At 41.6% G+C, this 23083-nt stretch overlaps 1 long non-coding RNA gene across 1 annotated transcript; it reads right to left on the bottom strand.

Moving 5' to 3' along the window:
• Window positions 1–907: 907 nt before the first annotated feature.
• Window positions 908–20312, bottom strand: LOC120102848 (uncharacterized). The gene is made up of 3 exons (XR_005504683.2): window positions 19568–20312; window positions 2811–2883; window positions 908–1859 (listed from the first exon to the last, which is right to left on the bottom strand). It is a non-coding gene; the product is annotated as an uncharacterized LOC120102848 (long non-coding RNA).
• Between the last annotated feature and the right edge of the window lie 2771 nt (window positions 20313–23083).

Genomic DNA, 23083 nt, shown 5'->3' with positions numbered 1-23083 from the left:
TTTCTCACTGAAGCACTTTACTGACAGGAAATGAAAATGCTTGATAGATTTTAGTAACTCTTGAAGGAGAGATGACAGTGACAAAGCCAAGTGCTCTTCTGCTTGGTAGGGCTCCTTCTGAGTCACCAGAAGAGCCAGTCAGACTGTGGGACCTCTCTTAGCTGAGTCGGAGCTGGTCTAAGATTTTAAATCCAGTCCCCAGCTCAGCTCACATTCTGCATTTGACAGGCTGTCTTGTGATTCATTGCCAGTAGCAATGGAGGCATGGCTAATAAGGTTTGAAGTTTCATTTACATTTTCTTTTCCAAATGCTTTTCTTTCCGTGAAGATGAAAAGTTAAGGATTTCCCGATAAAGCTTAGCGGGAGCGCATTCCACTTCTCTGGTTCCAGAACAGCAGAAGCGAGGTGGGTGGAAATAGAGGGACGGACTTAACCATTGGACTGAACCAGCTCCCTGCTGGGCTGTTTCCTGGGCAGCTACCAATTTGCCTCAGGCATTTAGAGGACTGATTTCTTCAGGTGGGCTGGCCCATTATCTCCTCAGGGCACAAGTCTGCCCTCCATTAGTGCTAATGTGAAGGGCGTATTCACATGCAGAGGTGTGTGAAAGGCAGAGCTAGGGTAGGAGGAACTCTCTCCTAGAGTGACAGCAGACTTATTCCTGGGAGAAGTACAGACTTCCCGACATTTCTGTTCCTCTCCTTAGAAGTAGATAAAGGGGAGGGACTACAGAAAGAGTATGTCTTCGCCTGACACCCCCACTCCCCCAGGCATGGGTAGGGTTATGGAACATGCTTTACCACGACACTCGTTCCAGGGTTTCCAATACCATCTTTGGACCTGTGTGAACTCCTGCAAACACAGAGCACACATACCTATGCTCAGGCACACATACTCATAAATAAATTAATATTGAACAGAGGACCTTTATAAACAATCACAGCTGGAAATCACTGCTTTTGGTAATAACAATCTTCAATTCTATGTGGACGTTTGTACAGGAAATTTTTTTCCTCATAAATATGTGTGTGAAGTAAGTATATAGTAGCAACGAGCCTCAATTCACGTGATCGTCACAGAAGATGGAGCTACAAACCTTGGGCTGTCCCAGGAATCCAAACTGAAATTACAAATATTTTATATGTACAACAACATCAATAATAATAGCTACGATGATGATGATGATGATGATGGTAACAGAGCCCCTCCGAATTTGAAGCCTTTAAAGTTCACATGAATAGATTAATCACCTTTAACAATTCCTTATTTTTCCAAAAACTTTACATGCATACTACATTTACATAATTTTCCCCTTTCCCTATCCTCCCTCCAAGTCCTCCTGGGTGTCCCCCATTTTTGTCAAATTCATGACCTCTTTTTATTTAATTATTACTAACACACATGCGTATGTAGATACATACAATCAAATACATATATAAAGGCTACCTGCTGAGTTCATTTATTGTTGCTTATAAATAGATGTTTTTATGCCTTGTTTCTGAGACAGACTAAGTCCCCCTCTCTCCATAGTCACTGCTTGCCTGTAGCTCTTCATCTAGTGGTGAGGACCCATGAGATCTGTGCCCTCCACATCGACATGGTTGTGGCAGCTGATGATGTCATTACTCAGGTCTTGCTTTTGCAACCACGTTGCTGAAAGTTCATGGATGCAGAGACCCTGATGCATATCTCACAGCAGGTACACATCTGGCTTTCAAAATCTTTCTGTCCCCGCTTCTGTGATGTCCCTTAGGTGCAGGGGTTGTGTTGTAGGTGCGTTGATTGGTGAGAGATACCCCGTTGCCAGCTGCTCTCCGAATTTTGATTAGTTGCGGCAAACTGTAATGGTCTCTGTCTTCTGTAAAAAGATGTTTTTGTTTTTTTTTTTTTAGTCAGGGGGGTGGGGGGGTGAAAGCTACCCCTTTCTGGTGGGTACAAAGGTAAGTTTTAAGAATGCAGTTAGAGATTACACTGGTTTGGGAACAAAGCAGTAGAAGGTTCTTCTTTAGGTTCCATGGCCTTACCAGACAAGAGTGTGTCATGTGGTCATGTTCACAGACCAGAGTTCTGAGTCTCTTTGTCCCCTTTACATGGATCCAGAAATGATACCACCTCTGGGACAACTGCTATTCTAGCTAATGGTTTTCTATCTCCAGCAGGGACACTCTGTTAATTCTATTTAGACAACTGGAGATACTTGGGTTTTACATTTATTTTCAATGTGGTATTGCTATTTGAACCCAGAGTCTTACACATTTTATACATAGAAAGCAAATGCCCTACCACCTGCTTCCCCCTGGCCACTTAGGAGATGATAAAAATATTATATTGGTTATTTTTGTATTGCTATGACAAAACACCACGATCAAGGCTGCTTATAGAAAAAAGAGTTTAATTAGTCTAACATTCTGGTTCCACAGGGTTAGAATTTATGGCAGTGGAGGGAAGGCCCAGAGGTTAGGTGGCTGCACCAGCAGTCAAGAACTCACGTCCTGATTTGCAAGTGTCAAGCAGAGAATGAACTCAGCCTGGCTTGAGTCTTTCGAAACCTCAAAACGCATCCCCAGTAACATATTTCCTCAACCCAGGCTCCTAATCTGCCTCAAAGAACCACCAATTTGCGACCAAATATGTAAACATATGAGTCTATGGGGGGTGGTGGGTGTTCCCGTTCACACCGCCAAGGGATCACTGAAAAGCATTTTCTTTGCCTGGCTTTGCTTCAGGCTTCTCGGTGAAATATGTTTGCCACTCAGTCACTTCTCCCCACACACCCAGCAGGAAAAGGGAGAAGCAGTGTGGGAAATACCTTTAAGAAATGTGTCCACACTCCATCGCTCACTTGTCCCAGATAGGAAGAAAGTAATGTGAGTGCCTTCTTTCTGAGGAAATAAAAGAACAAGGTTGTATTCTATTGTCGGCCCAATGTACTTTAGAATGAAGATTTTTAACTCGTCTAAGGCTTTATTTATTGGGCCAATGCTACTACTACTCCGGACTAAACATCTCTGCCCTTGAATCATTTACTCCAAATCTCCTATTTGAATAAATCCCATTACTGTGCTCGGGTGAAAGTTATCTCCACATATACAATCACAGGTAACCTCGCAGAGCCCCTCAAAGGTCACCAAGGTGCCCCTTTTGGACAGCGTTTAGTTTTGATGTTACGTTTAACTTCTTATACTGCTATTTTACAAACACCCACTTTACAAAAGCATTTAACTCTTTAGAAATCATCTTGTGAGATTCCTGAGTTTTACTCTTAATACAGAATATATACCATTTCCACAAAAAATGTTATATAGATGACTAAATTAATATTTATACCTACTTATGCATTGCGCTGGCTGTATAGCTTGTGTTTCTTTTTAAAATTAAGTTTATTTTTATTGTATGTGGGCCACTTGTATACCAGGTGCCCACAGAGGCCAGAAAAGAGCTTTAGTCTCATTGGGACTGGAATTACAGATGGTTGCGAGCGGCCAGTGGATGCTGGGAATTGAAACCAGGCGCTTCAGAAGATCAGCCAGTGCTCTTAGCTGACGAGCTATCTCTCTACCCTCCAATTCGTGTTTCTTTTAAAGCTTAACTTTCTGGCAGAAAGATGTTGAGATTCCAGGCTGGGAGGTGCATCTCTCTGTAGCACATCAACTCTTTGCTGGTGCTTTCTAGTTCATATATTATTGGGAAAACCAGTTGACCTCGACCTGACGGGGCGTGGTAGTACCTTTCCTTACTGTTGGCTCCGGGTTGCTTGTGCATTAATGATTTATTTTCTTCAGTTTGAACTAAAATGGGACTTTTACAAATAAGATAAAATAAAATTGCCGTTTGTGAGTGTGAGGTCTGGTTGTCTGGGTGTGTGTGTTCATACCCCTGTGAATAGATTCATGTGCATGTGAAGGCCAGAAGCTGATTTTTTTCTTCCTCTAAATTGTTCTCCACCTTATAAATGGAGGCAGAGTCTCTCATCTGAACCCAATGCCTAGCATGTACACACGTGCTGGCAACTTAAACTCCTGTCATTTTGCTTCACAGCAAGCACTTTACCTATTAATCCATCCTTCCATCCCTGGCAATAGGATATTTTAAAATTAACAACATTTTCCTTGTTTTGTGTTTTCAAAAGAAAAACTGAATAAAACCCTGGCTCGGAGAAGGTGGGGATCGCAGTCTTTGTGTTCTCTTTGAATCTGAAGTTACAATGTGTGTCCTATTGGCTTTAAAATTAGCTTCACATTAACACTAAGAAATTAAAGATGTGGGGTCAAAGACACCAAAACCTTGAAGAAGTTCTGATTCTGATTCCAGTTTTGCATTGAGCTCTCTATTTTTATTTTATTTATTTGATTATTTATTTTACCAGCTGCTAGCTGTGTTGCAAGAGTCACACAGTATATGAGTTGGAGTGTGGGGCGGGATGTTCAAGAGAATATGTCTTAATGCCAAGGACCCTCAAAGCACATGAATTTCTACTGATTTAGGCTGGTTCCTTCTAACCCTGCTCTTGAGGTCAGCAATGAACTGGTAGAAATGTGAGATGCCCATGCCTTCTGGGAGCAGTAAGTTTGTCACTTATAACTTATGTTTGATGTACAGTGTGTGTATCTTAGCAACCCTTGAATGGTGTCAGCCTTGGTGTAGGAGTCTTGGTTTAGGGGTGGGGGAGGCACATCCAGAGAATGGCTGTCAATCAGCGGAGGAAGGAAGGAAAGAAACGAGAGATGTAAGTATTATCTGAGTGGAAAAATTTGAGTGAAGATTATTTAAAGGTTACTTGACTAAATACTAATGAATGCAGAAGTCTACAAAGGTACTTTTCACTAATAAATTTGATTATTACTCATTTTATCACGGTGCTACTTCTATCGAGAATTACAGGAGAATATCCTTGTGGAAATTCTGACTCTTCAAAAACGATCTTCAAAGCCCTCTTGGCTTCAGCTAGGTTCACTCTCTGTTTCTCTTTTGATTCTTGGTCTGGACTGTTTCCTTTATTTGTTCTGGAATTTGAAGGTCATGGTTTACATCTTTCAAGATCTTTGTCACCTCTGGATGACCTATAGCAGCCATATGAAGCTGGCTAGTTGTTTGTTAAAATTATTAAATTGCTTTGCTGTGAAAGACAAATCGAAAAACACCTCATCCTACCTAGACAGCTGGGCTGTGTCTTAATGAAGACTCCGGATTCCTGGCTCTGCCTGTGTGGTACCTCCTACATGGCTCAAACACAGGGACTGTCTCTGCTATTGTTGTGTCTCCATCTCAGTTCACACAGCAGTTGTTAAAGATTGAGAGGTTATGGAGGAGAAGTAGCATCGAGAGTTCCTGGACCATTTCCTTTGTTTCTTCTCAGTGTCCTCCCTCTTCTGTGGGTATTTCTGCTTAAAGGAGCTGCCAGCCTATGCCTGTAGCTCCACGGCTCCACAGCGTTTCATGTAGGTTTACTCCAGATGGTCAGACTGCTCTCTAGAGTCTACTGCTGTTGGCCTTATTTTATCTTACCCTGAGACAATGATGAATAACCTTGCTAGAGAGGAGAGCTGGGATTTGAATCCAGAGTGTGTTGCAACCATTCCAGGGCAAACTGTTTTTTCTAAAGTCCAGGAAACGTTACGCTGGCGACAGAGTGTCCTCTCAAGTGTTCTCGCCTCTAGTGGGAAAAATTCAATTTCTTGGAACGATATGTCATCACGTTCCTTCCCTGAGACTTTAATTTCTGCATCGCGGCGGAAGTGGAGCAGAGGATCAGAGAGCAGCACAAGTTCCTGGGGCACGTTGTGAACCCCACTTGTGTGGCCGTCCGTATTGAAGAGGAAGGGTTAGCTGGTGGCAGCCGGAGAGCCGTGGGAGTGTCGAGGGACGGCAGGGAAAGCTGGGGAAATGATCTGCACACAGAATGGTGATTTTGATACTGTGTTCAGTCACCAAGCACAGGTTATTAGCTGTGAAAAATCAATTTTCTTTGATAGTGTCTCTGTGTCCCCTACCTCTTCTCTGAATTTAGGTGATGACCAAAGCAACTTCAGACAGTATATTGCGTGGCGTATTATGTGTTTGTTGCATTTAGTTGCTCTGGACATTATAAAATCAATAGAGTACAAAGCTGAAACCAAACTTCAAATGGATCCCGTACTTTTCCTGTCTCCCCTGTAATTTCAATCAGATAAGGTGCCTTTTGTTTCTTGTCCAAAGCCTTGTGAAGAGCGTGTAGTTTCTTGCAAAAAAGGCTAGACAGAATATGTGGCCGTGCTTTAATCTGACCGCTATGTATTTATTTAGTTCATAAATGGAAAAGTACATGGAGATGCTAGGAAGTAACATTTGGATTAGTCACCACGCCTGCCCCATTCTCTTTCCTGTAATTTGCCTCTTTGTATTGCAATAGCCTTACTATTTGTTCAGGTTATGAGCTTATCTTCCTTTGATGAAATTAATATGACTCCATTACTCACAAATTGGGAACAAGAGAAAATGTACTGTGCATAAAGCTCACACTCTGAGAGCAGGACACGAGTATTCTGATGTTTCTTCCCAGTGCTTCCTCCCCCCCCCCATATCATGGATTTTCCTAGTTGGTTGTCACAGTGTGCACATGTGCTTATGGCTTCTTTCCACTTTGTGTCTCACTGTAAACATTGCTTATAGCACAGCCTTCGACACCGCACCATCGTGACTTATCCTCCTAAGAAGAGAAGAGAAATATGTGTGCAGCCCATTTCTAACATTCATGGCTGCTAGGGGGAAGGAGAGAGTGGGCTCTGCTGGGGTTGGGTCCCATACTATCCAATTCCTTTTTGTTTCGTGATCAAGGCAAGCTGTTCAGCTCTTCGAGTCTGAGTTTTCTTATCGGAAACGACTTCAGGGCATTCAGTAAATGTGGGAGCTGCAGGGACAGCTATTATCATTTCTGCTCTGTTTTTCATAAATAATGTAACAGAATATCTTGTCACATCTAGCAATCAAGATTTTCAGTAGTTTTCTTTTGATGGTTCTGCAAAGTGGAACTTCCAGTTCAAGCCAACTAAAGGGGTCTTGAGTTTTCTTTTTCTTTCTTTCTTTCTTCTTTTTTCCTGTTATGTTGACTTCCAAAATGATTTTTCAAGTGAAATCCTATTATCAAGATATGAGTAAATCTGGTTTCTTGCTTTCTTTTTTCTGTTTTTGGTGAATTGAGGGTCTTTTTATTGAGTTGAAAATTCAAAATTTTGCTTGTAGTATATCAAGTTCCCAACCAGAGGTGTTACATGTTTGCTGATTTATTAAAATCTCTTCTACTTAATGAATTTTTGTATTTTTTTCTTGAAACTCATCCTTCTTATCGTGGTGCCTGAGTGGTATGAGTGTTATTATTATCAATTATATAAAAATATACCAGTTACAAATTTGAGACTTATGGGTAGACTGTATACATGAAAAACAGTATCATTTATCTGCATTTTTGTTTTCTTCTGCTGTTCCTGTCTATTTTTTTTCCTGCGTTGTTATTCTTTCACCAGTCAAATATTTTAGCCTATTTAAGGATCGGTGAAGAGAACAAGCATCCTTGTTTAATGTGAACATGGAAAGGTCATATTTTATGGTGGCCCTTCTCAAATTCTTCTGATGGGTTTACTGCTTCGAAAAGCAGCAACAGCAAAAAGCTGTGTTTCGTCGCAACTTACAGTTCATGCTCTCATATGAATGTTTACAAGGAAACTCTACTATTAAAACACGTTTAGCTTTGTTTAATCCATCCTCTCCTCTGCCTGTCTTGGTGAGGAATTCCCACACTTCATGTTTTAAGAACTGCACCCAGTTCCATGAGATTACTCAGTAGGAGAGGGCACTCGCTACCAAGCCTGACACCTTGAGTTCAGTCTCTGGGATCCACGTAGTCAAAGGAGAGAATCTATCCACAGGAGATGTCCTTTGAGCCCCACATATATAATGTGCATGTCATCACAAAAAGCACTCATAAATAAATAACAAAAGTTTTGTTAAATAACAGTATCTATTAATATTTTAAAAGACACTACCATGGGAAACTCTTCTCTGAGAAAATCTATCAATTCCTTTAGAATAAAATGCTAGTATTTATTTGCAAAATAAATGTTAAAGAAATAGTCATTTATTATATCATTCAATTGTTTTTGATTAAATTTGCATATGTGTGCAAATATTTTCTAGTACTTGGGATATGGCTATGTGTGCTCACAGTGAAGTTAGTGATAATGTTCTCTTCACATGACTTTGGTATGGGATGTGCATCTCCTCGCTGTGCATCTTCTGTCTTCAATACAGTGACTGCTTATGTCTGACTCAGGACGTCTCTGCTCTGTGGGAACATGGAAGGCTTCCCCGACTGGACGACTGGAGGCTACTGCGGGAAACATTCCTTAGAGTCCTGTTTATAATTTCCCCAGTGCTGTCCTTGACTCTGTTTGTTGTCAGTTTTGGTAATTAAATATTTTTTCCAGGCATTCCTTTTAATTTTGAGACTAATTCATTTTCTTATAATCGTCTGTGGTAAACATTATAAAAATTTTCAGACTCTGTTTTTCTTATTGGTTGCTCCTTCCTGTTTTAGTCACAGACTCTGCTTGAATTTATTTCTAAGTATTATTTTCCTAAAATATTAATTTACTTATTTTTCTGTCTTGCTTTTTAAGCAGTAATAATATTTGGCCACAAAATTTCCCAAGTATATCTGTGTATTCTGCTAAGTTTGATTTGTGTAATTCTTGTACATGAAGCATCTCATTATACTCCGGTGGTATTATAGCCAGCTTATGATGCCAGAGACAGACTCCTGAAGGGCTTGCCACTCACGGTCCTGTCAGGCACTACCTTTCTTTCCTCTTAAAAACAATGCTATTTAAAATTATTAAAAATATTTTAGCTGAAAATATAATTTCCCCCCTTCTTCTTCTAACCCCCTTGCACGTAACGCCCTTATTCTCTTTCAAAATCATGGTCCTTTTTTCTTTAGTCCTTATTGATGTATTTAAATACCTATATATACATACATACATGCACACACACCCACATGCTTGTAAGGTTCAATGAGATTACCCTCCCTCCATGTAAGCATGTCTATCACGGTTGAACTTGAGAACTTGTTCCGGCGGCCATATTGTTCAGGCCTGGTGGATGAAGCTTCTGTCTCCTTTCTAAGAGATACAATCTCACAGCTGGTTTCCTGGCCCTCTGGGTCGTACAGTCTTCCCAGCATCTCTTCTGTGATATCCCCTAAGCCGTAGGTATAGCAGTTGCATTGCAGGTGTATCAACTGGGGGTTGAGCACTCCACAATCGCTTGCTCTCTGCATTTTGACGGGTGGTGGCTTTCTGTAATGCTTTCCTTCCATTGCCAAGACAAGTTTCTTTAATGAGGGCTGAGAGCTGCACTTACCTGCGGTCATAAGGTTTAGCGAAGTGATGGTAGTGAGTTCTTCTTTAAGATCTGTGACCTTATTAGCCCTGGGTGGTTACCTTTCTAGTACACGGCATGATTTCCCTCCAGTTAAATGGGCCCTATCTCCAATTTAGAGAGCTCTTGGTGACCACCATAATGAGTGCCATTTATTGTACCTTAGGGTTATTGTGCCATGCTTGTCATGGTGATTACATCTGGGTAGGACGGTTGGTTGCTTCCTTCCCTTGGAATCTGGAATAGTGACTTCCAGTACTATGAAAGCTAGCTCTCAAAAGGTGGAGCTTTTAGGTAAGATCCAACTTATGTCCTCTGGGTGTCATGTCTGAAGTGCATGGTGTTTTCAGCAGGAAGGACTTACCTTTGACCCCTGGGAGGCTAGCAAGGGCAATAGTAATAGCCTACTTGTTTTGAGACTCTCCTGGACTCCTCTGACTAACAGCTTGAAAGGGGGTTTCTCATGCCTGATATTGGAGTCTTTTAGGGAGTCCACAGCTCTTAGAAGCAATAGTACAGCCCAAATGGGATAGCTTCATTGGAACTATGTATGTAGTGGATATACAAAGACTTACATGTATTGTATGGCGTTTAGGTAAACATATAGTTTTTTTTTCAGTTCAATACTAAGATAGTCTTTTGGGGGAAGGCCACTATGTTAGAATCACTGAGGCCTTTGTAAAATCATGGCTGCTTGTCTGATCAGAGAAAAGGAAATAGATAGACATAAGCTTTAAACTACCCACTTAAAGCCACTTTACTGTGTGAGGTAGCTTTTATTTCTTCTTTTCCACATGGAAACCAAGGAAGAAGAGGCCACAGAGACTGCCGTTTCAACCATTACATTGTGAACCTTCCGGCTCTTAAATTTTGCTTGCTGGTGGCTTTGATACAGATGTCTTTTTAAATACGCAGGAGCGGTTTTCTCAATCTGCAGTTCAGTCTAGACTTTATCCCCAGCTACTGTGGGCCTTCCTACACAATTGGATACCAGTTCGAGCAAAGAATGTGAGAGGTTCACGAACAGCCTTCTTGTCTCCCACTTTCCTTGGACCTGCTTTCGCTCCTTTCTCGGTGAGTACTCTGGAGGGGAAGTCCATTTGCGTCCATTCCAATCACCGAGCCCATCTTTCCAGCTGCAGATTCCAGAATGCTCACATCATCCAGAATCTGCCGGCTTTGACCAGGAGTTGTGAGAAAGATAAGTGGCACCCAGAAGGCCTTGCTGTGTAAGGGGAGAAGCATGCCTGCACCTCTGTTCCTCAGAATGACTAAGTAAGTCAAAGGAAGGTGTGGCAAAAGAAGAGGCAGCTGAAGAATGGAGGTCTCAGGAAAGGAGCACCCAAGTAAAGGCTGAGGAGAAACAGAGCTCTGGATGCTGGGCTGCTCTACAGTGTCTTTGTGTGCACTTTTCCCCCATTGAATGAGCATTTGCATCTCAGAGGCTCCTCTCTCATCTGTGGGATTATTTGGGAGTTTATATATGGACGATTGTTTGTTTTCTCTAATCAGGGAAACAAATTACACTTGCAACCTGCCTCTCACCTGACCACGTTATTCTCTGGGTTCAGCTCCCTCTAGGGAACGGCTAGTTTGAGTTTTAGCAGGTTCCCAAATAGGCTTATATATAGATCAAATATTCTTATACACAGATCGAATATTCTTATATATAGGCTGATAGTCTTATATAAAGATTTAATAGACTTAATACAAAAATTGAAATCAGAACTGATCCAGAAATTAAGGCTATTCAAATGTCAACATGATACCATAAGTGGAAAAATCCCACACTGAGCCTTACATAACAGGTCACAGGCCAAACATAAGTGCACTAAAATACCAGTTAAATGGCCTTGGTGCTATATGTACACAGCACATGTGAACTATAAAAAAGGTTAGTTTTTATACTTGAGGTCCATTTCATTAAGCATGTATAAAACTTCCCAAGTCTAAACCCTGAACATTTCTGGTCCCAAGTATTTGAGATAAAGAACATTCAATTTATCAATCCTGTGGTATATATTTTATTTCAAATTATGTTCTTTATAAACTTGAAATTCTGCAATGACTATAATAAAATGAAAATAATTTTTGCTTTTTATGGATTGATGTTATTATTAGTCCAATTGTTGAAGATGATTCTATGTTTTTGAGTGACATTTGTTCATTTTAAACATTATTTTTAATTTTAGTATATTATTTTAAAGTCTGTGTCCTATCTATTTTCCTTTGTGTGTGTGTGTGTGTATATATATATATACATATATACATATATACATATATACATATATACATATACATATATATAGTATATACATGTATACACACATACACACACATACATATATATATATATACTATATATGTTATACTTCTAGTGTTAGTATTTGATTTAGGCACCTCATTTTTATAGTGAGTGACACATTGATACTAATATCACTCACACTCAGCAGTAGCAGCTAATGTCCATAGAATTCTGTCTTGTATCTAGCTAAAAATATTGCCTGCTTGATATAAACACGAGGCTGAGAATAGCATAGCTTTATCCAAAATAGCTTGAGTTTTTGTAGGTCACTTATTTAATGTTACGATTAGTTATCATCAATGATATTTAGGTCCATTCCAGCAGCAGCATATTCGAAGTTCAAATTTCATAAGGTAAATGTCATAGTCATCTATTAACTGTAAATCATTTCACAATTTTTGTATTTTCTTAATTATCTTATGTCATAGACAGCCGTTCTTTAGTTTTTAACTACTTGGCTATTTTGCTTGCACCCCGACCTGATTTCTGAGCTAGGATATTTTGCTGGGCCAGAGCAGAATGGCTAAGGATCAGTTCAGAGAGAGTTCCAGTCACACTTGATCACTGCTGACCTGGAGCAGAAGTTCTTACCCATCAGCCAGCAATAGAGCTGCTTGCAGGCTGGGACAATGCCATTAGCCCCCTGAGTCTCTGAGTTCAAGGTCCAGGCAGCCAGGGCAGAAGCATTTCTACACTTTCCCTTGTGATTCTGATCTGTTGTTCTCAGGCCACACTTGGAGGAAGCAGAGAGACTATTCACTCAGATCCGTCATCAAAGGGTGTCACTCAACCCAGAGGGTCTTAATTCACTGATTATCACCAGCAAGCTTTTAGCCCTTTATTCATTGATCACGGGGTCTACTCAGGGTCTGTGTTCCTGTCTTTCTGACTCTTGTTAGTCTTAAGCTGAAGTTAGCATCCTCAGAGAACTAGGGCCATGGCTATGTGGTGGCCTGCTCTATTCTGCAGTGGGAAACATTTAAATACACACCCTTGCTCTCACCAGCACCCCAGAAGAACCCTCATTCACTCTGATTTGGGTTCTTGCTTGCTCGGGCAGGGCAGGTGAGAAGGCAGATGCTCCTGGAGGCTACCAGGGACAAGCAAGCTCAAGTTAGGACTGCCTAGGTTGTGGACCATCCGTTGAGATTCAGATTTTGCTTTCGTTTTGTTTCCTGAGATAAGGGAGAAAAATTCAGTTCATTCTGACACTCTTCTAGTTTCATTACCTGTCTAAATTTTCTAAATGTCTTGTAGATTAGGCTTTCCCACCCTAGACCATTCTGTGTCATGAATAATATCTCAGAGACTCCCGGACAAGGAAGGTCTTTATACTTACAACAAGCCAGTCTTCTAATCACCAGCAACTGGCTACACACATGCATTAGTGGAGTTCTCTATTTTATTTTGTACAAATTCCTGATGTTTAGGCACCTATTTTTCTGGTACCATTTTTCTGTGTCAGTGGAGAGTATGTCTAGTACCTCCTTATGGTGATCAAGCTGTCACTGAATCATGTTTTATAGGAAAATAGAGATTTTTTTAAAAAAAAATATTTTTAGTTTTCTGTTGTGATAACACATTTCTTTTTTCCTTTTTTCCTTTCTTTGTTTTCTTCCTTCCTTCCTTCCTTTCTTCTTTCTTCCCTCCCCCCTCCCTCCCTCCTCCCCTCCTTCCTTCTTTCCTTCCTTCTTCCTTCCTTCCTTTTTGCCTTCATGGACTTAAATACTTTTCAGCTTTGTTTTGTTCTTTTCAAACTTCTCCTTTAATGTATTTGCTGCTTGCTTGCCACGTGCCAGGGAGTATTCTAAGAACGTCATATGCCATTATATGTTGCATAAATGAGTAGATATGTGCTACTGACCTGACAGGTTTCCAAATATTCATCACTTTGTACGAGGATTCAGACATACCTCTCAAACAAACAGAAACCAGTTTTTCCAGTCATTGTTTTCTGTTTCCATGTCTTGTAAGGGTTCTCTGGAAATTGATTTTTGATTTGCACCAGTTGTTTTAATATTCCAGTATTTTCCGGTCCTGTCAGTATTAGTAGCTTCAGTGAATACTGTAATTTACCCCGACAATCACAGAGGCTCAATATGCTAATTAAAAGATGCTGATCAGAAGATGTTAAATTTCTTTCAGGATCTCAGTTAAATATAACACACAAATTCTGACAGAAAAGGAATGGTTGATAACAAATATAGAAGCAGGTGGCAGAAACTATTCAAGAGATCACAAGATGTCACTATAGAAGATTAAGCAAAATGATAGTCTCCTGAACAGACATGTTCAACCCATGGTGTCCAGGTAGAGATATGTGCATTCTTCATTTTGGCACTCAAGTAAGAGTTGCACCTGTTTCTGTGGCCCTGTCTGAAGCCGAGTCAGTGGGGAAGACATACTTTCCTAGATATACAGAAGACACAAGGTATAGTCAGCAATCACTTTACCCCTGCACTTTCTAGGTTCTGAGAAGACTTGCAGTTTTTGCCAACTTATAATGCATGGGCACTTTCATTTAGAATGTGGGTGAGGAAGGAAAGTATTTTAGGTAAGACATTTTTCCTTGTGGGTGTTAGGGATGGGATGAGATGAGGTTGGTGACCCAGTGTGATGGAAGGCTAAGAAAAGTGCTGAAGTAGGTCTGAAAAGTGGAACCGAATCCATCCGAGTAGCCTTAGACCCTGGGGCCATCTGGTATCTGACTTCTGAGTTGAGTGAGGGTGATGTTCTCTGTGGGTTGATGTTTCTACACTTATTATCTATGCAAACAAGAAAACAGGAATCAGGGCTGGGGGAGCTGAAGCCGTTTAAAAGAAACTTGTTCTACAAGGTGTTCAATGAGAGACTGAATCAGGCTGGGTGACAGCTTCGTCCACTCTGAAGAAAAGTGATTCTGGGTCTGCCTCAGACTATGATAATAAGAACACTGAAAATATTTAGAAAATTACCAAGGACAATGCCACTAAACCATAAGCTGAAATTCTGTAATTTGAGTATTTTTGTTCTTTACAACTTGACACAATTCAAGGTAATACGTTGTCTTGGTTACCTTTCTGTTGGTGGGAAGAGATACCATGATCAAATTAACTTATAGAAGAAAGAGCCAATGGGGGATTATAGTTTCAGGGTCTGAGTCCATGACCACCATGGTGGAGAGCACGGCAGCAGGAAACAGGCATGGCGATAGAGCAATAACTGAGAGCCTAGATCTTTATCCACAACCAAGAGGCAGGGAGCAAGCCTGGTGGGGAACAGTGTGGGCTTCTGAAACCCCATACCCACTCCTCAGCGACACAACTCCCCTGTAAAAAGGCCATAACTCCTATCTTCCCCAAGCAGCTTCATCCACTGAGAACCAAGCATTCAAGTGTATGAGCCTATGGGGGAATTTCTCATTCAAACCACCACAGTTTACTCCCCGGCACCTACAGACTTGTAGCCGTGTCATAACGCAAAATTCAGTCCAGTTTCTAAACTCTATGGTCTTTCAGTCTCAACAGTTTCAAAGTTCAGAAGTCTCTTATCACCCCCTATTAAACAAAAGGCATATTCTATGCTCCCACCATATAATGGTTATATATATATCCATTCCTAAGGGGAGGAATAGGACTATGGGAATGAAATACTTGGTCAAAGAAAAAACTAACACCCCACAAGGCAAACTCCAAATCCTTTAGTTCTATACCTGAAGTCAATGGACTTAGTTAGCTCTTCTCTCCCAGCTTTGCTGACTCCAGCATACTTCTTTCCCTTAGGCTGGTGGCCGTCTCTGTATGACTCTCTCCTTGGCAGGTATTCCATGGATTCAGGATCTGCCACATCTGCAGTCTCCAATAAAATCCAGGCTACACATTTGCAGCTTTATACAATGACCTCTCTGAGCCACCATGGAGGGGGTCCTCTGCCACATGTCAAGCCTCTGTGGCTTTACTTAACTTTAGGGAGAGACTTCACAACCCAGTTACTTCTGTATTCTTCATGAGTCTAAAACCAGACCCATGGGGCCAATACAACCAAGTTTCATTGGGTGTTTGGAATGGAACCTGCCCTCCTTAAATTATATTTGTATAAGCTTTGGTTTTTTGTTGCTCTTTAGAAACCAGTAATACCATAGGCCTTTTTCTTTCACAAGTTGCAGGATTATCTGGGTTGAGACTTACTCTGTGGACTCTATTTCCTTAATTTGATTTCTCTTTATCTCTTTCAGCACAAACTAGGGCTCCAGTATTAAGTATTCTGGTGTTCTTTTTCTGTCCCAACTCTACATTTTGATTATTTTTAGCCTTGCTTGGTTTTTCTCATTGTATACCTACAGAAGAGTGGCCTTATAGTCTCCCTTGTCAAAGAAATGAAGAGTTCAAAACTCTTCATTTTAGTCTCAGGCAGATTCTTAGGACAGGGGCACAAAGCAGCCATATTCATTGACAAAATACTACAAGAATCATCTCTAGCACAACTGCTAATATTATTTCCGTCTGAAACCATTCAGCTGGGCCTCTATAACTCACACGGCTCTCAGTACTACTGTCTTTCAAGCTCCTACTGGGATGACCCATGAAGCTCTGCTTGCAGCGAAACTGCTTTTCTAGTCCAAAGACTGAAAAATCACATTTCTCAAAAAAAAAAAAATCAAGGTCTGTTACAGCAATAACCTACTGCCTGGTTCCAACTTCTGTCTTAATTACTTTTTTATCGTTATGAAGAGACACAATGACCAAGGTAACTGATGGAAGAAAGCTTATTTGGTCCTTAGAGTTTCAGAGGGTGAATGTGTGCGTGTCATGGCAGGAAGCATGGCGCTAGAGCAATAGCTGAGAGAGTTCATCCCTATAGGAACTAGGAGGGAGGGAGGGAAGAGAGAGAGAGTGAGAGAGAGAGAGAGAGTGAGAGAGAGAGAGAGAGAGAAAGAGAGAAAGAGAGAGAAAACTGTAAATGCAGCAACCTTTTGAAATCTCAATGACCACTCCCTAGTAACACACTTCCCTCCAAAAGCCATACCCTGAATCCTTCCCAAACAGTTCCATGAACTTGGGACCAAGCATTTAAATCTATGAGCCCACAGTGGCCATCCTCATTCAGATACCACATATACCACATACCATATACCATATACCATAATATCCCTTTTAAGCTCTTGCTAAAGAATTTGTGCAGGTGTAATTAAAAGAAAAATAACTATTTTGTCAAACATACCAATGGATAAAGCTGATTATATACTTTTGTCTCAGGTAACATATATTCTCTCATATATTAGTTACCTTTCTGTAGCTATGATTACATACCCTGAGAAAAGCAAATTAAAAAAGGCAGGTTTTATTTTGCCTTACGATGCTAGAGGGATAGAGTCACTCATGGTGGAGAACGCATGGCAACAAGCAGGCATGGCAGCAGGGGCAGAAAGCTAGCTGTCCATAATTCATCTCTGTGCAGGAAGCAGAGAGGTAGAAACAGAGGCCTGGCAAGGCTGTGAGCCTTCAAAGTCAGCCCCAAACTACATATGCACCAGCAAGGTTCCACATTTAAGGGTCCATAACCTCTCCAAACAGTGCCAATAACTGGTACCAAGTGTTCAAACGCATGAACCTATTACATGTGTGCCAGGGCTTAGGGATGGGTAGTGATGGAGGGGGGACAGGGAATTTCTCATTCAAATCTCACCATGTCTTCTGCTCTCTAAATCCCTTTTCTGACTGCATTTGACCAAATGCCATTTGTAATGTTAGGAGTGATACCTGATATGTGCCTCCTATGTGCTGGACATTCTCTACGCTATTGACTGTATACACACAATGTGGACCACAGAAAGATTTATTATCTCCTGTACAGTGCTGTTGAGACCATTTCAAGATTCATTTGAGGACTAGAATGAAGATCCAAGCCAAGGCCCAACAAATGTAACAGCCCCTCTGGGGCCATCTCTTCAGAGGCAGACTTCTGTGAAATGTTTGCACTGCATCTCCTTTTGGTCATGGTAAGTGATGGGATTTTAGATAAAGAACTAAAAGAGCAATGACAGCTCTTACAGGGGAAATGCTATTATTAAAAATGATCATTTTTTTCCAAGTGTAGCAATTTAAGCAGACACTCCTCCTGTCCTGTAGGGTTTAAGATGGTGTTCGGGAACTAGAAATGCTGAGAATTTCATCTGATTTGGACTTTGGAACTGGTGTGTATTCAGTACAGCTCCTTTGCCCAATCAGATCATACCGACAAGCCTAAAGACAGTTGGCCTGCTGTCAGTCGAATTTGCTCAGAGTGCATGGTCTGGGGGATTGAATATTACCCAACTCAGTGGCTCAGCATTTCATGTCTCCAACTTCTTAGCGTCACCAGCTTTTGGCTGCTAGCCGCATTCTCCTGTGTTGAGTCAGAGGGGTCAGGGAAGTCATTTGCTATGCCTCATTCCAAATTCCTGCTGTGGTTACTAAGCAGAGGCATAAAAACAGAAAGGCTGTGAAGGAGGGCTAGCCTCAATGCTGGCACAATGGCGGATAAAACATGTGGGACAATGCCAAGAACAGTTGGCTATAGGACTTGTTCTTAGAGACCTGGGATAAGTGTTCTTATCCTGTTCTCCTGTTCATCTCTGTGCCAAGGTGCCCTGGGGTGAGCATCCTCTAAGCACAGTTGAACAAGCACACCAATGTCCGTGACCCTGTGCCTGCACCATTTTCCCAGGATAACAGTCTTCACGAAGTCAAATCAGTTCCTTTAGCTCTTTTGCTTCATAAATGATTTATTAGACCTTGAAATAGGACTCTCTCTCTCTCTCTCTCTCTCTCTCTCTCTCTCTCTCTCTCTCTCTCTGGTGTTTTGTGTGTGTGTGTGTGTGTGTGTGTGTGTAGAAGCGGTATGTGTTGGGCTAATGGAACAAGGACGGAAGATGTTTTGGGCTGTAGTATGTACACATCACACAAGGTGGCAGAATATGCACGAAGCGATCCTGCCGATGGAGGCTAATACTGCATGGTTTGCAGCAGAACCAGGCTCTCCCTCCCACCTCCTCGGCTGCAGCTGCAGCTGCTCCTTCTCTGTGTGTGCTCATGCGTTTGTGCTGGAACCGAATACGCCATCTATTTAATAACCACCAGCACCCCGATCCTTTGCTTTCCATTCTGAAGCATCGTAAATGATTAGCCCTCGCTGGTTTCTTGAAAATGTGAACCGAGTCTTGATTCCAGTTTATATGCGTTCTCTTTGAAAACACAAGCTTATTCCATACCGGCTTTCCCGTTCGACTCAAGGACACCATAAAAGCAGAGTATCAGACTGTTTGGTAGCAAATAATAATCAAATTTTAACTTTTTGTCTTCTCCATATAGGGTGTTGTGTATTTAAATATTTATCAAATATTTGTCAAGCTTATTAACTCTGTTTATTTTCCTACATGAGGAGAATTAAAGGTCTATGGATTTATTTTAAAATTAAATCGAATGGTTAATACTTAATTCTAATCATTATTAATTCAATTTTTAACGTAGACATTTTATAGCTGAATTTAATATTTTACCAGACTCGAGCTTGTGAACAAGGCTATTAGCAATGGACTGCGTAGGGCTGTCACACCATGTATCAGAAACAGCACAGAATAAATTTATTTGTACTATTAGCCTACTCAGTACAAAGAAAGGAGACATCTCTCAAAGTCACAGGAAAAGCATTTGATCTCTGGACTGAAAAATGAAAGCTATCCATGTGCCTCATTTCTCATCTAAAATTCACGTCTTAGCTTCAGAAGTCTGAACAGATACAATTTATTTTCCCAGGCACTATATAGAAAATATTAGGATCAACTATGGGAGAGCAAAACGTTTATCCTCCTTAAAGTAGGTCAGGCGGTTTACCGTGCTGGTCTGTCAGGTAGATGGCTGCTTGTGGCTTGTCACTGGGGGCCTCTTCCTTCCTTTTCTCCCTCTGAGGATCACTGTTTTCCAGGGGTTTTCTGTACTCCCGACAAGTGTCGTGTCTCTCCCTCCGGTGACTTAAATTATAACGCCTATTTCCAGGTCCTTCTCAGTCACCACCTCTCATTCTTCTCCACCCACCAACACTGCAGTAGCTAACGCCCACTGGCTTAGGAAAATCAGTTTTTGACAATTTTTCCTAAGGCCCCGGGCAATGACAAGAGGTGGGTAGTTGGTCATGGGGTGAGTATTTACACCGCATAAGTCAGCAGACACCAGGAAATAGTCAGGCCTCTGTCCAGCCTCCCTTCAAGCCAGAACATCTGCACAACTCAGAGCAATAACAGGGATTCAAAATGAAAAACATACTCCCCAGTTGATTCTGCTATCCCAAACTTGCTATTTTGTAGTTAACAGCACATTATATGGACTTATTTAAAATATTCTATTTAATACGTATACATACATATAATGTGTTTGGAGTCAATCCTTCCCTTTCAACTCCTCTCCAATTCACCACATTTCCCCATTCACCTTTATGCCTGCTATCTCTGTGTGTTGTAAATGTGATGTTCACTGAGTAGGTTAGTGACACCATATGTAGGACACGACAGATCAACTCCCAGTGTTGGTATAGCACCCGTAAACACAGGGTCGAGGCAGCTGAAATCCCAGAAGAGATGAAGCGGTGGGTGGGGCTTATGAAGTTCTACCCCTGTCTAATAGTTGACACACCATGTTCCTCGTGTATATGGTAACAAACATACACGATTTCTGGCATGCCTCTCAAGAAGTTCAATGTATAACCATTTCATGCCGGAACTTTAGAAATAATTTTGAACGTATGATTTAAGGCCGGGTAGTAAAGAAAGCAGCTGTTCTACAAGCATGTGAGTAATTGGAGCTTTAAGCCGAGTAAACCTTGCAGGAGGCTGAAGGCATTATCCATTACAGTGGAAGAAGATAAAAGAGCAGAGGAGGAAATGCAGACAATGCCCAACCGGGTTGTCCCTAAGGATGTAATTTCTAGAGTGGCATATGAGAAATGCTCAACCATGGATATGTGCTCCGTGCATGGGAGTCTATTAAGATTCCTGTATCGTCTGGTCCCTCCCACCTTCCTTCCTTCTGCCTGCCTCATAGTGCTTACAACAGCTTCAATAACTGACATCATTCATTCAAATGCTTTAGGAAAACTCCGACTGCAGGTAGGCAAAGGGAGAAGTTATTACAGTGCAGTAATGTGAATATTCATGGCTTTACTACTTTGGGCCTTGATTAGCATACAAACAAAGCTAGGCTCCAGTGAGCAAATGAAACATCATTACATCAGTCAGGGTTGACAACCCACATCCTATGCCTCCTTCTCATCCAGGATAAGTCATGGAGAAAACATTTGAGAATAATCCCTGTTATTTGGTTTTCGTGGCTGTAACAAAATACTGAACATAATCAACTTTGAAAGGGGGGAATTGGATTCATAAGCTCATGGGTTCCCATCCAGGATGACTTCACTCTGCTGCTCTGGGCGTGTGCCGGGGTATCATGCTGTCCTGTAAGCCCAGGATCACCTTGCAGTGGTCAGGAAGTGATGGACATCCTAACATCCCCTCCACGGGCGCACACAGACTTCCTATAAAGTTCTACGTCTTAAAGGCTCTGATCCTCTCTATCACTCAGTCTGGGCACCAAACCTATAGTGTTGGCCTTTAGGGGTCATTCCATATCCAAGTTCTATCAGAGTCTCACCGGAGATGAGACTTGGCCAATCATTGGCTTTGCCAAGTCCGTGTGGGGGATAAGTCAGTCCAGTTCAGAAGAACTGAGTTACTCTTTTCACCTTTAACCCTGAACACCTGTACCATGGTTGTTTGGACTTGGGACACTTTCATGAGGACAACAGGACTTTGGGAACTATCCAGAAATACAGCATTGGCTCTGAACAAAACAAAACAAAACAAAACAAAACAAAATGTAACATGTAGTCTGCATTGGAAGAGTGTGATGTACAGTGAACGTGGCAGCTCTTGAAACAAACTGGCATTGTGTCTGTCTGTACTTTAGCATCTGATTGTGACAAGAGACCTGATTTTCAGCTTTGCCTGTGCTGTTGCTTGTTGAATGTTAGTGCTTCCAAGAAAATGGAGCCAGCGATGTCACCTCGTAGGCTACAGGGAGGATCAAATGCTATTACCACGGGACAGCTCCCGGAAGGAACCATGCTTGCATGGCTTGCAGTGGGTTCCCAGTCAGCACTGGCTGAGTTTGAAGAGGTAGCTGTACCGTTGGCAGGAATCATGATGTTCTGTGTTGGTGGTCAGGGTTGTTGTCATAGTCTAGCAGGCCAAAGAGCACACACTGCAAGGGAAGCTCTAGAGATTTTTTTCTTGTCTTTGGAGATGGTAGTGAGCAGTGAAGCTAGTGGCCCAGAATGAGGTTCAGAGAGAACAAGTCTGGAGTATGACCTCGGGGCCTATGAAACACAGGGATATTCATCTCCTGGAGATTAAAGCCCCATTGATCTCCAGCTATCACTGTTCTGGTTTTTTCTCCTCTGCCTATCAGGTCCGCATTGCCAAAATGTCACCATCCGTAGCTAAGCCATGCTTGGCTATGACAGAGCTCAGGCAGCCATAAATCCCACGCCCTGTGTCCATCTCACAGGGTGAGATTCACAACGGATTCTCCGTTCGCACTTGGCCCTGTAACTTTCCATTACAGTGTCTTCCTGCCTAAGTTATGCTGTGCCCCTCCTTCAAATACAGTCTTTCCGATTAGCTATAACATTAGAAATCAGGTTCCCACCCTTCAGGGCAATGTGGAAAATATGTGTAAACGGTTGAGGATGAATCCTTGAGGGTGGTCTTCAGGTGAGTCAAGGGTCTCAGCTTTAGAGCCTGGGGTTATTAGATATTTTGGTTGTTCAGAAACCTTGTTATGTTTTTTTTTTCTCTGTAGCTTAAAAGTGTGTTTTGGAAAGGTGATACTACACACTGCTGAGCTCTAGATGGAATACTATTGTGCTGTCCTTAATCCCCTCCAGAGAATAAACGGTGATATTAGCCATTCACTGGGCTCCTGCCATTAAGTCCATAAGCTGCCTTTTTTTTTTTTTTTTTTTTTTGAAGGGCTCCTGATGTTGAAAAGAGGCATTCATAGGAGAGCATGGTGGATGGAGACACTCACTTATCTAGCCACCTTGCCAATTGCTGGTGGATGAATAGACAAGTCTAGTCCTTGCAAAGAAAGGTTGGCTTGAAGGTTAACAAATATATTTTTGAGGTGAGAGACATGAATAAGCAGAAACAGTCCGAGGTTCAAAGGGAGAAGAAAGAGGAAAAGAGAAATTCAGGATCATTTCAAACAGGGGAGGAGAAAGAAATCAGACAAAGGAGAGCTTAGGGGAGGAAGGGAAGGAATTAATGAATGCTGGCATTCTGACCCTCTGCTGCAGCA

Source organism: Rattus norvegicus, chromosome 5, assembly GCF_036323735.1.
Source record: "Rattus norvegicus strain BN/NHsdMcwi chromosome 5, GRCr8, whole genome shotgun sequence".
NCBI lineage: Eukaryota > Metazoa > Chordata > Mammalia > Rodentia > Muridae > Rattus > Rattus norvegicus.
Note: the sequence above shows the minus strand (reverse complement) of the source record. Positions and strands in the feature narration are given on the sequence as shown.